Source organism: Salmo trutta, chromosome 27 (assembly GCF_901001165.1).
Source record: "Salmo trutta chromosome 27, fSalTru1.1, whole genome shotgun sequence".
Taxonomy (NCBI): domain Eukaryota; kingdom Metazoa; phylum Chordata; class Actinopteri; order Salmoniformes; family Salmonidae; genus Salmo; species Salmo trutta.
The window spans coordinates 39,622,115-39,636,987 of record NC_042983.1 but is presented as its reverse complement, the minus strand read 5'-3'; the positions used below and the strand labels follow the sequence as shown (position 1 = coordinate 39,636,987).

General features: G+C 41.8%; 1 protein-coding gene across 3 annotated transcripts in view; it reads right to left on the bottom strand.

The window, feature by feature from the left end:
• Positions 1–13,644, bottom strand: part of ddr2l (discoidin domain receptor family, member 2, like) — a 50,765-nt gene extending 37,121 nt beyond the window's left edge. For all 3 annotated transcript variants that reach the window (XM_029718020.1, XM_029718021.1, XM_029718022.1), the window contains exon 1: positions 13,480–13,644. The gene's annotated coding sequence lies outside the window, so the exon portion shown is untranslated. The remainder of the gene's footprint in view (positions 1–13,479) is intronic.
• Positions 13,645–14,873: the final 1,229 nt, after the last annotated feature.

Below are 14,873 nucleotides of genomic sequence, written 5' to 3'. Positions count from 1 at the left end.
AAGATTATCCAACTTGAATAAACGCTTGGAGGTAAGGATGACAGCAGCAGTGTAGTCTACGGCGATACGGATATCACTTATTATTGCGTATTGATGTGAATCACACTGATGCTCTATCATTTAGCTATTTGCGCTTTACGGATTGTGGTTGTTGTGGATGGCTGTTCACAAATCTAAATGTGTATTTGAACCTAATAATGGTTGAATTCAAGAAGTTTAAGCTGCCTATCAGTCACTGTATTTAAAACCAGTGGACAGCCAGTGAAAAATGCGCTCTTGCAACAGCTGCACAGTGCGGATCCCAGCCTATGGAATAAAAGTGGGGCTTTTATTGCTCAATCTAATTCATCCTGATAAAAATAAAAATCCATAGGCCTAATAGACACATGCTCAAACACACACACTTCCGATAGACTTCATGGGACAATTTGTAGTTGCTACATCCATTTTTAGACTTATACATGATAAAAACATATATATAAATATATATATATATATATATATACAGCTGAAGTCGGAAGTTTACATACACTTAGGTTGGAGTCATTAAAACTCGTTTTTCAACCACTCCACAAATTTCTTGTTAACAAACTATAGTTTTGGCAAGTCGGTTAGGACATCTACTTTGTGCATGACACAAGTCATTTTTCCAACAATTGTTTACAGACAGATTATTTCACTTATAATTCACTGTATCACAATTCCAGTGGGTCAGAAGTTAACATACACTAAGTTCACTGTGCCTTTAAACAGCTTGGAAAATTCCAGAAAATGATGTCATGGCATTAGAAGCTGCTGATAGGCTAATTGACATCATTTGAGTCAATTGGAGGTGTACCTGTGGATGTATTGCAAGGCCTACCTTCAAACTCAGTGCCTCTTTGCTTGACATCACAGGAAAGTCAAAAGAAATCCGCCAAGACCTTTGAAAAAAATGGTGGACCTCCACAAGTCTGGTTCATCCTTGGGAGCAATTTCCAAAGGCCTGAAGGTACCACGTTCATCTGTACAAACAATAGTACGCAAGTATAAACACCATGGGACCACGCAGCCGTCATACCGCTCAGGAAGGAGACGCATTCTGTCTCCTAGAGATTAACGTACTTTGGTGCGAAAAGTGCAAATCAATCCCAAAACAACAGCAAAGGACCTTTTGAAGATACAGGAGGAAACAGGTACAAAAGTATCTATATCCACAGTAAAATGAGTCCTAAATCGACATAACCCGAAAGCCGCTCAGCAAGGAAGAAGCCACTGCTCCAAAACCGCCATAAAAAAGCCAGACTACGGTTGGCAACTGCACATGGGGACAAAGATCGTACTTTTTGGAGAAATGTCCTCTCATCTGATGAAACAAAAATAGAACTGTTTGGCCATAATGACCATCGTTATGTTTGGAGGAAAAAGGGGGAGGCTTGCAATCCGAAGAACACCATCCCAACTGTGAAGCACGGGGGTGGCAGCATCATGTTGTGGGGGTGCTTTGTTGCAGGAGGGACTGGTGCACTTCACAAAATAGATTTAGGAAAATTATGGAAAATAGGAAAATTATGTGGATATATTGAAGGAACATCTCAAGACATCAGTCAGGAATTTAAAGCTTGGTCGCAAATGGGTCTTCCAAATGGACAATGACCCCAAGCATACTTCCAAAGTTGTGGCAAAATGGCTTAAAGGACAACAAGGTCAAGGTCTTGGAGTGGCCATCACAAAGCGCTGACCTCAATCCTATAGAAAATGTGTGGGCAGAACTGAAAAAGCGTGTGCGAGCAAGAAGGCCTACAAACCTGACTCAGTTACACCAGCTCTGTCAGGAGGAATGGGCCTACATTCACCCAACTTATTGTGGGAAGCTTGTGGAAGGCTACCCGAAATGTTTGACCTAAGTTAAACAATTTAAAGGCAATGCTACCAAATACTAATTGAGTGTATGTAAACTTCTGACCCACTGGGAATGTGATGAAAGAAATAAAAGCTGAAATAAATCATTCTCTCTACTATTATTCTGACATTTCACATTCTTAAAATTTAGTGGTGATCCTAACTGACCTAAAACAGGGAATTTTTACTAGGATTAAATGTCAGGAATTGTGAAAAACTGAGTTTTAATATATTTGGCTAAGGTGTATATAAACTTCCGACTTCAACTGTATATACAGTACCAGTTAAAAGTTTGGACACACCTACTCTTTCCAGGCTTCAATTTTTACTATTTTCAACATTGTAGAATAATAGTGACGACATCAAAACTATGAAATAACACATATGGAATCATGTTGTAACCAAAAAAGTTAACCGAGATTCTTCAAATTAGCCACCTTTTGCCTTGATGACAGCTTTGCACACTCTTGGCAATCTCTCAACCAACTTGATGAGTTGGTCACCTGGAATACATTTCAATTAACAGGTGTGCGTTGTTAAAAGTTAATTTGTGGAATTTCTTTCCTTCTTAATGTGCTTGAGCCAATCAGTTGTGTTGTCACAAGGTAGGGGTGGTATACAGAAGATAGCCCTACACTAGTCTATCTCCTGTTTCTGTAGCATGAGGCAGCTTGATGTACAAGTACAAGATGCTAGACACAATCTCTGTCCTTAATTCTGAGTGCCAAGCAGAGAGGCATAGGGTCCCATGTCTAGTCTTTGATATGACTTGACCGGGAATCGAACCTCCAACCTTCCAATCTCAGGGCAGACACTAACCATATTCTGCATGGTCTTTTCTAGTTGCATGCTCCAGGAGAGTGATCTAATGAGTTCCCCTTGGATTCATACTGTCAGAGATGATTAATGGCAGCAAAATACACAACGGTGTATTTTTTGCTTATAACGCCAAGTGCAGAAACAGCTTGCGCTGGTAACATGTTGAAATGTCAATAATGATTACATTTTGCAGCTTGCGCTGGTAACATGTTGAAATGTGTTTTCATCAAAGTATCTGCTCTTTCCAGCCATGCTCCTATAGCGCAGTGGTCTGATATTGGCACGCAGCGGTCTGATATTGGCACACAGCGGTCTGATATTGGCACACAGCGGTCTGATATTGGCGCCCAGCGGTCTGATATTGGCACACAGCGGTCTGATATTGGCACACAGCGGTCTGATATTGGCACACAGTGGTCTGATATTGGCACGCAGTGGTCTGATATTGGCACAGTGGTCTGATATTGGCACGGAGAGGGCTGATATTGGCACAGTGGTCTGATATTGGCACACAGCGGTCTGATATTGGCACAGTGGTCTGATATTGGCACACAGCGGTCTGATATTGGCACAGTGGTCTGATATTGGCACAGTGGTCTGATATTGGCACACAGCGGTCTGATATTGGCGCACTGCGGTCTGATATTGGCGCACAGCGGTCTGATATTGGCACACAGCGGTCTGATATTGGCACACAGCGGTCTGATATTGGCACACAGCGGTCTGATATTGGCACACAGCGGTCTGATATTGGCACACAGTGGTCTGATATTGGCACAGTGGTCTGATATGGCACACAGCGGTCTGATATTGGCACACAGCGGTCTGATATTGGCACACAGCGGTCTGATATTGGCACACTGCGGTCTGATATTGGCACACAGCGGTCTGATATTGGCACACAGCGGTCTGATATTGGCACACTGCGGTCTGATATTGGCACACAGCGGTCTGATATTGGCACACAGTGGTCTGATATTGGCACACAGCGGTCTGATATTGGCACACAGCGGTCTGATATTGGCACACAGTGGTCTGATATTGGCACAGTGGTCTGATATTGGCACACAGTGGTCTGATATTGGCACACAGTGGTCTGATATTGGCACTCAGTGGTCTGATATTGGCACACAGCGGTCTGATATTGGCACACAGCGGTCTGATATTGGCACACTGCGGTCTGATATTGGCACACAGCGGTCTGATATTGGCACACAGTGGTCTGATATTGGCACACAGCGGTCTGATATTGGCACACAGCGGTCTGATATTGGCACGCAGCGGTCTGATATTGGCACAGTGGTCTGATATTGGCACACAGCGGTCTGATATTGGCACACAGCGGTCTGATATTGGCACACATCGGTCTGATATTGGCACACAGCGGTCTGATATTGGCACACAGTGGTCTGATATTGGCACACAGCTGTCTGATATTGGCACACAGCGGTCTGATATTGGCACAGTGGTCTGATATTGGCACACAGCGGTCTGATATTGGCACACAGCGGTCTGATATTGGCACACAGCGGTCTGATATTGGCACGCAGTGGTCTGATATTAGCACACAGCGGTCTGATATTGGAACACAGAGGTCTGATATTGGCACACAGCAGTCTGATATTGGCACACAGTGGTCTGATATTGGCACACAGCGGTCTCATATTAGAACGCAGTGGTCTGATATTGGCACACAGTGGTCTGATATTGGCACACAGCAGTCTGATATTGGCACACAGCGGTCTGATATTAGCACACAGTGGTCTGATATTGGCACACAGTGGTCTGATATTGGCACAGTGGTCTGACATTGGCACGCAGCGGTCTGATATTGGCACAGTGGTCTGATGTTGGCACGCAGTGGTCTGATATTGGCGCGCAGTGGTCTGATATTGGCACACAGTGGTCTGATATTGGCGGCAGTGGTCTGATATTGGCACACAGTGGTCTGATATTGGCACACAGTGTTGGCAATGAGAGTCTAATGAAATTAAATTAAATCAAGTTTATTTGTCACGGAACACAACAGGTGTAGACCTTACAGTGAAATGCTTACTTACAGGCTCTAACCAATAGTACAAAAAAGGTGTTAGGTGAACAATAGGTAAGTAAAGAAATAAAACAACAGTAAAAAGACAGGCTATATACAGTAGTGAGGCTACATACAGTAGCGAGGCTATATACAGTAGCGAGGCTATATACAGTAGCGAGGCTATATACAGTAGCGAGTCTACAAAAGTAGCGAGGCTACATACAGACACCGGTTAGTCAGGCTGATTGAGGTAGTATGTACATGTAGATATGGTTAAAGTGACTATGCATATATGATGAACAGAGAGTAGCAGTAGCATAAAAGAGGGGTTGGCGGGTGGTGGGTGGGACACAATGCAGATAGCCCGGTTAGCCAATGTGTGGGAGCACTGGTTGGTCGGGCCAATTGAGGTAGTATGTACATGAATGTATAGTTAAAGTGACTATGCATATATGATAAACAGAGAGTAGCAGCAGTGTAAAAAGAGGGGTTGGGGGGAGGGGCACACAATGCAAATAGTCCGGGTAGCCATTTGATTACCTGTTCAGGAGTCTTATGGCTTGGGGGTAAAAACTGTTGAGAAGCCTTTTTGTCCTAGACTTGGCACTCTGGTACCGCTTGCCATGCGGCAGTAGAGAGAACAGTCTATGACTGGGGTGGCTGGGGTCTTTGACAATTTTTAGGGCCTTCCTATGACACCGCCTGGTGTAGAGGTCCTGGATGGCAGGCAGCTTAGCCCCAGTGATGTACTGGGCCGTACACACTACCCTCTGTAGTGCCTTGTGCTAATCTATTATATGTTACTATATTCTATGTTATTCATTTCTATGTTATTCTGTTCTATGTTATTCTATGTTACTCCATTCTATGTTATTCTATTCTATACTATTCTATGTTATTCTATTCTATGTTATGCTATTATATGTTATTCAATTCTATGCTATTCTATGTTATTCTATTCTATGCTATTCTATGTTATTCTATTCTATGCTAATCTATTATATGTTACTCCATTCAATGTTATTCTATTTTATGTTATTCTATTCTATACTATTCTATGTTATTCTATTCTATGTTATGCTATTCTATGCTATTCTATTCTATGCTATTCTATTCTATGTTATTCTATTCTATGCTATTCTATTCTATGCTAATCTATTATATGTTACTCCATTCAATGTTATTCTATTTTATGTTATTCTATTTTATGTTATTCTATGCTATTCTATGTTATTCTATTCTATGCTAATCTATTATATGTTACTCCATTCAATGTTATTCTATTTTATGTTATTCTATTTTATGTTATTCTATTTTATGTTATTCTATGTTATGTTATTCTATTTTATGTTATTCTATGTTATTCTGTTATTCTATGCTATTCTATTTTATTTTTATTCTATGTTATTCTAATCTATAACATTTTGACAAACTCAAGAAACAGACATGAAAAGATAATTAGCAAAACATCTCTGAAGGCCCTAGTGGTATATTGTAGGGCATGTGTAACTACAGTGAATTTGCATAAAGGAAATGCATTATGTCCAAACATCAGGTCTCGAACAGTGAAAATCATGTTTTTCATTCAATTGGATGATATTTGGATGAAACCAGTTCAAAGTAGGGTGACCCAAGTATGAAAAATAACTGTAGCTGGAACATTGATCAAGTTTGATAATAAAGTTACTGGTCCCCAGTATCAGAGTTTGATGAGTCTGACACGGTAGCCAACATTTTGGGGGGTTCAGGGGGCTAACGTTAAATAATGCAACTGTGGCTGTGGCTGCTTTGACTTTCAAAAGATATATTGTAACATATACTGTTTAAAACCACACCTGAGAGTCTATATGGTTTTAGTTCGTCCATCCCGACAGGCACAGCGGTCTAAAGCACTGCATCTCAGTGCTAGAGGCGACACTACAGACCCTGGTGTGATCCCGGTCTGTATCACAACCAGCCGTGATCGGGAGTACCATAGGGCGGCGCACAATTGGCCCAGCATCGACCGGGTTAGGGGAGGGTTTGGCTGGGCTAGGCCGTCATTGTAAAATAAGAATTTGTTCTTAACTGACTTGCCTAGTTAAATAAAGGTTAAACAATTATAAATAAATAAAATCTCTAAGACCCTGACATTGAGTCTGAGATGCTGCATCTACTTCCAGGCAACCGCTACAGCAGGAATGCTGTGATACAAAATAAGCTTTCCCAACGCAATGCAGACAGGCTCCTGGATCTCCTCTTTAATGAGTTCACCAGCGCCGTGATCCAGCACTGTATGTGGGGAAGCTGTGCGAGCTGTCCATCCCAGGACCCCTGTCTACCCTGTCTGAGAGGCCTGAGCTGTCCATCCCAGGACCCCTGTCTACCCTGTCTGAGAGGCCTGAGCTGTCCATCCCAGGACCCCTGTCTGCCCAGTGAGAGAGGCCTGAGCTGTCCATCCCAGGACCCCTGTCTGCCCAGTGAGAGAGGCCTGAGCTATCCATCCCAGGACCCCTGTCTGCCCAGTGTGAGAAGCCTGAGCTGTCCATCCCAGGACCCCTGTCTGCCCAGTGAGAGAGGCCTGAGCTGTCCATCCCAGGAACCCTGTCTGCCCAGTGTGAGAGGCCTGAGCTGTCCATCCCAGGACCCCTGTCTACCCAGTGAGAGAGGCCTGAGCTGTCCATCCCAGGACCCCTGTCTGCCCTGTGAGAGAGGCCTGAGCTGTCCATCTCAGGACCCCTGTCTGCCCAGTGTGAGAGGCCTGAGCTGTCCATCCCAGGACCCCTGTCTACCCAGTGAGAGAGGCCTGAGCTGTCCATCCCAGGACCCCTGTCTGCCCTGTGAGAGAGGCCTGAGCTGTCCATCCCAGGACCCCTGTCTGCCCAGTGAGAGAGGCCTGAGCTGTCCATCCCAGGACCCCTGTCTACTCTGTCTGAGAGGCCTGAGCTATTCATCCCAGGATCCCTGTCGGCCCAGTCTGAGAGGCCTAAGCTGTCCATCCCAGGATCCCTGTCTGCCCTGTCTGAGAGGCCTAAGCTGTCCATCCCAGGATCCATGTCTGCCCTGTCTGAGAGGCCTGACAAGGAGGAGGCCATAGCTGGATTTGTCTCCCGCTTCAATCTTGGGGGTGACTGACGCCAAGTGGGTGTCTGAAGACCCTGCTTGATTGAAGTGGGGTACATGGGTCCCTCTCCTCTCCCGCTCCCCTCTCCATAAACAGAACCTCTTCAACCTCAGGAGGCTAAAGACATTTGGCTTGTTACCTAAAACCCTTACAAACGTTTACAGATGCACAATAAAAAATAATCATGTTGGGCTGTATCACCACCTGGTACAGCAACAGCACCGCCCACAACAGCAAGGCTCTCCAGAGGGTGGTGCGGTCTGCCCAATGCATCACCGGGGGCAAACTACCTACCCTCCAGGACACCTACACCACCTGATGTCATAGGAAGGCCAAAAAGATCATCAAGGACATCAACCACCCGAGCCACTGCCTGTTCACCCCGCTATCATCCAGAAGGCGAGGTCAGTACAGGTGCATCAAAGCTGGGACCGAGAGACTGAAAAACAGCTTCTATCTCAAGGCCATCAGACTGTTAAACAGCCATCACTGGCACATCAGAGGCGGCTGCCTATATGCATAGACTAGGAATCACTGGCCACTTTAAGGAATGGAATACTAGTCACTTTAATAATGTTTACATATCTGGCATTACTCATCTCATATGTATATACTGCATTCTATACTATTCTACGACATCTCATTCACTTAACAATGTTTACTTATCTTACATTACTCATCTCATATGTATACACTGTATTCTATACTATTCTATGGCATCTCATTCACTTAACAATGTTTACATATCTTACATTACTCATCTCATATGTATACACTGTATTCTATACTATTCTACGACATCTCATTCACTTAACAATGTTTACATATCTTACATTACTCATCTCATATGTATACACTGTATTCTATACTATTCTACGACATCTCATTCACTTAACAATGTTTACATATCTTACATTGCTCATCTCATATGTATACACTGTATTCTATACTATTCTACTGTATCTTAGTCCGTTCCGCTCTGACATCGCTCGTCCATATGTATATAGTCTTAATTCATTCCAACTTAGATTTGTGTGTTGGGTATATGCTGTGTAAACTGTTAGATATTACTTGTTAGATATTACTGCACTGTCGGAGCTAGAAGCACAAGCATTTCCCTACACCCGCAATAACATCTGCTAATCACGTGTATGTGACCAATAAAAATATGATTTGATCTATCTCTGTAGTTGGAGTGCATTTCCTAAAGCATAAACTTTTACATGAAATCATATCATATTGTTACTTTTTTTCAAGCATTCAGACGGGAGAGAAGTGTTACAAATTGTACAAGTCAATGAGTCCTGCACACTGTAGGGTGGCCGGGTGACATTACGAGGCTAAATCAGTCTGATTCATTTCATGTCTAAGATTCTAATCCAGTATCCAATAGGATTCCTACAAAGTCTCCAGTAGATCAAAACAACCCTGAGTAAAGAGCCTGAAAAAACCTTGATTCAACACAGAATACATCCGAAGAACCAGACGGAGAGGGTGGTGCTAGTTGAACCCTATTACCCACAACACCAGGAGGAAACAAACTCGCTCACCAAAGTTGGACAGGAAATAAATGAATCATTCTCCTAGGGTCATAATGTGCAATGCACAGTCACTAGTCAGTCAATCCTGCTGTCCGATAGAGGTGAAATTGATGCTGTGTAAGAGACATGGTTTGACCCAGATGTACAAACTTGAACTCTGGGAAATGGATGGTTTCAACACCTAAACCAAGACAAGGTCAAAGGGGAGGGGGTGTGACACTTTATAAAAGAGAGGACATTTCTGCACACAACCTCCCATTCATAGAGGTACCACCTGAATTGGACACAACCTCCCATTCATAGAGGTATCCACCTGAATTGGACACAACCTCCCATTCATAGAGGTACCACCTGAATTGGACACAACCTCCCATTCATAGAGGTATCCACCTGAATTGGACACAACCTCCTTGCAGTGTTTGTGGCGATGGCTTACACCTAAACGATTACCAAGACAAGTTGGATCAATTATAGCAATTATTCCCCCCTCAATCCAATTCAGAATATCAACATATCCAACATTCAATGGACAGCCTTGATACTATCAGAGCAAAATAGGTTAATGCTGGGATTATTATCATGGGTGATTTGAACAATGTTAATGTGTCTGGATTGAATGGGAATGGATTACAACCACTTGTTAACATTCCAACGAGACAGAATGCCATCCTTGACATTTATAATACCCCTACAACAATAAGTATGTTTACATGCACACAAATAATTAGATATTAAACTGAATATGGCAGTAGGCAGATTATGTAATAGTCACATAAACACCTTAGTCTGCTTATATTAACCGGTGCACGGTCAAAATCAAAGTAAGCATATGCCGATTAAAATGCATGGTTTTCTGAGCAATCTTTCTAATTATTAGGACATGTAAACATCTTAATCGGCGCACCAGCGGTGTATTTCATCTGCGCTTGTGCCAGCACCTGTAGTGCAAGTCTCCCTCTTGGCATTGAGAGAAAGCCAAGAGCGTGCAAAGCTGTCATCAAGGCAAAGGGTGGCTACTTTGAAGAATCTAAAATCTAAAATATATTTAGATTTTTTGTAACACTTCTTTGGTTATTACATGATTCCATATGTGTTATTTCATCATTTTGATGTCTTCACTAATATTGTACAATATAGAAAATAGTCAAAATAAAGAAAAACCTTTGAATGAGTAGGTGTGTCCAAACTATTGACTAGTATTGCATACAGTTGAAGTCGGAAGTTGACATACACCTTAGCCAAATACATTTAAACTCAGTTTTTCACAATTCCTGACATTTATTCCCAGTAAAAATTCCTTGTCTTAGGTCAGTTAGGATCACCACTTTATTTTAAGAATGTGAAATGTCAGAATAATAGCTGAGAGAATTATTTATTTCAGCTTTTATTTCTTTCATCACATTCCCAGTGGGTCAGAAGTTTACATACACTCAATTAGTATTTGGTAGAATTGCCTTTAAATTGTTTAACTTGGGTCAAACGTTTTGGGAAGCCTTCCACAAGCTTCCCACAATAAGTTGGGTGAATTTTGGCCCATTCCTCCTGACAGAGCTGGTGTAACTGAGTCAGGTTTGTAGGCCTCCTTGCTCGCTCACATTTTTTCAGTTCTGCCCACAAATGTTCAAAAGAATTGAGGTCAGGGCTTTGTGATGACCACTCAAACACCTTGACTTTGTTGTCCTTTAAGCCATTTTGCCACAACTTTGGAAGTATGCTTGGGGTCATTGACCATTTGGAAGACCCATTTGCGACCAAGCTTTAACTTCTGACTGATGTCTTCAGATTTTGCTTCAATATATCCACATAATTTTCCATCCTCATGATGCCATCTATTTTGTGAAGCGCACCAGTCCATCCTGCAGAAAAACACCCCCACAAAATTATGCTGCCACCCCCGTGCTTCACGGTTGGGATGGTGTTCTTCAGCTTGCAAGCCTCCCCCTTTTTCCTCCAAACATAACGATGGTCATTTTGGCCAAACAGTTCTATTTTTGTTTCATCAGACGAGAGGACATTTCTCCAAAAAGTATGATCTTTGTCCCCATGTGCAGTTGCAAACTGTAGTCTGGCTTTCATATGGCGGTTTTGGAGCAGTGGCTTCTTCCTTGCTGAGCGGCCTTTCAGGTTATGTCGATATAGGACTCATTTCACTGTGGATATAGATATTTTTGTACCTGTTTCTTCTTCTTAAGGTCGTTTGATGTTGTTTTGGAATTGATTTGTACTTTTCGCACCAAAGTATGTTCATCTCCAGGAGACAGAACGCGTCTACTTCTTGAGCGGTATGACGGCTGCATGGTCCCATGGTGTTTATACTTGCGTACTATTGTTTGTACAGATGAACGTGGTACCTACAGGCGCTTGGAAATTGCTCCCAAGGATGAACCAGACTTGTGGAGGTCCACCATTTTTTTTCTGAGGTCTTGGCTGATTTCTTTGATTTTCCCATGATGTCAAGCAAAAAGGCACTGAGTTTGAAGGTAGGCCTTGAAATACATCCACAGGTACACCTCCAATTGACTCAAATGATGTAAATTAGCCTATCAGCAGCTTCTAAAGCCACGACATAATTTTCTGGTATTTTCCAAGCTGTTGAAAGGCACAGTCAACTTAGTGTATGTAAACTTCTGACCCACTGGAATTGTGATACTGTGAATTATAAGTGAAATAATCTGTCTGTAAACAATTGTTGGAAAGATTACTTGTGTAATACACAAAGTAGATGTCCTAACCGACTTGCCAAAACTATAGTTTATTAACAAGGCATTTGTGGAGTGGTTGAAAAACAAGTTTCAATGACTCCAACCTAAGTGTATGTAAACTTCCGACTTCAACTGTATATACATCATTTTTACTCATCTACCAATAGGTGCCCTTCTCCGCGGGCATTACAAAACCTCCCTGGTGTTTGTGGTTGAATCTGTGTTTGAAATTTAGATAATTGTACAGAGATACAGCGATGAGGTAGACATTCAAAAATCATGTTAAACACTATTACTGCACACAGAGTGAATCCATGCAACTTACTATGTGACTTGTTATGCAAACTCCTGAACTGATTTAGGCCATACTTATTGACTCAAGACATTTCAGCTTTTCATTTTTAATTAATTTGTACAAATTTCTAAAAACCTAACTCCACTTTGACATTATGGGTTGTTGTGTCTAGGCCAGTGACAAACAATCTCCATTTAAACCATTTTAAATTCAGGTTGTAACACAACTAAATGAGGAAAAACACATTGGCCCATTTTTTTCCTCAAGGCCCCCAATATTAGCCAGATCATTTTGCGCAACAACAAAAAAAGTTAGACAGTCCCACTAGGCAAAAAAAAAAAAAGATTTGTTTGGCAACCTCAAGGCCTTCAGTTTGGAGACATGTTGGCTATAACCAAGCATAATGCACGCGCCGCGGTTAGAAGAAAATGACTTGTATGATTTCAACTATTTTATTGTCAGTGGCCTTATCTCTGCAGTCCCGTAATTACATACCAGTCTGCTCTTCAGAAGCAGTCTGTGAAATGTTAAAATAACCAAAAGAAACAGCCTACTTAAACAAGTTAATTGCATTTGGATAAGCAAACGTTAGATAAAACTACAGCAGGGTACCCCAACTGGCCCACGGGTGATTTTGTTTGCCCCCCCCCAAGTTTTTTTGTTGTTGACGTAAAACACTGTAAAAACACCAGCAAATCAGCTCAAAGTGATTTTAATTTTGGAAATGTATTCCAAAGTATTCCCCGCATAATAGAGAGATAGATGTGATCGTATAGATATGTAAGCAAGGTTTGAAATGATTATGTTTGGGCGGTTAACCTCCCCCCAAAAGAAAAATAAAGACAAAAAGCATTATAGGCCTAAACGAATACAATATATGTTCGATATCCTTATAACTCTGTTATAATCAATAACTTAATCAACAGTTAGTCTACAACAGTGAGTTTTAACGTTTGAGAGGTCCTAGGACGAGCGTAAACATTTCTCACTCCGAGTTCGTTTGTTAATCGCAACAAAGACTCCAACATAAACAGCCATGGGATAACTTTTATCTGTTCCAGGCAAATTCAGCTTGTTTCTTTGTACCGACAACATTATCAATTTACCTGATTTGAGTTATTGACGGGATCCCGACAATATACTTTCTCAGCTCGACTAGCCTTCGGACACGCTTGTTGATTAAAATTTCCGGATCATTATCGCCAAAAAAGTGGATGATTTTCGGTGTATTACAATGGATCTGAGGATCAGCACACAAGGAAAAAAGTTTCAATGTAATTTTTACATCACATCCCGCTTCCGGCCCATAGAGGGAGAAGGAGGTGCGACCATGGGCGCAACATGGCCTCATGCGCACGGTCTCGATTTGGGACATTTGTTTAGGCTATATGACTCCTGTTCCGTTAGGCACTGAAGCACGCATTTTAAGGCAAACTCATGTGATAATTGTAGGCCAAACCTAAGCCTATACTAATCAAGGTTGAGGCCAGTTTCCCTAAATTCCCTGAAATCAGTGATGCCTCTGATGTCATCCCATATTATAGGATAGGGTTTAAAGCGTTTCTAACTAACCTTCTAATCTAGAATAGCCTCAATCATAATCCCTAATCCTCCATTAAAAACACAGAGAGCCTTTCAAAATGACTCTGTCAAGGCAACCAACCTACAGACGTAGGACCTTCATTTAATAATTTAATTTGATAAGCAAGAAATGCAAACGTGTGATGTATCTAAGTTTTAAAAAAGCTTCTGAAGTTTGCGATTTCCACTTTAAAATTTCAGATTTGTATGAACCCCATTCAAACATTTCCTTTCATTTTAATCTACATAAAATGTCCTGTGGCTGGAGGATTATTTTCCTGCTGTAGCAAACTGGCTCATATTAAGATCCTACACCTGTACTGTATAGGCCCACTCTGAGTGTCCAGAAACCCCACTTCCAGGCTAAGCCAGCTGTCCAATAAAATCCTATTTGTCATCATCAGTTCACCTTGTCAGTGTTTCATTGGAATTGCCCTCTAACATTGCATTTAATTTAAATTCAGAGTTTACCCCAAGATAGCAGTGCTGGAAATTCTTAATAGCTTTTCTCAATGAATAGCCCCAACCAACAATACACATTACATTGTGAGTGAAGGTTGTTGAACACAGTCTCAATAACTTTAGTGATGGAGCCTATAGGAGAGGGAGATTTTGTTGCAACCCCCCATTTCAAAAACTTCCTTCCTGCATTGGCACCCTACCAGAATGCAATCATACGACTAGAGTAGACAACATGAGTTATCCGGAACACAATACATTTTTTTTTAAATTGCTAAATGCACCTATTTTGATGTGAGGTTGTCCCCTAAATCTGCTTAGATTAGTGCTGATCTGTGATCAGGTCTCCCCTGTTCATGTAATCATATTCATTATGATCTAAAAGGTGAAAATGATCCTAGATCAGCACTAATACTCTGAGAAGCTTTATGTATATAGGTCCTGGTAAACAAACAACAAC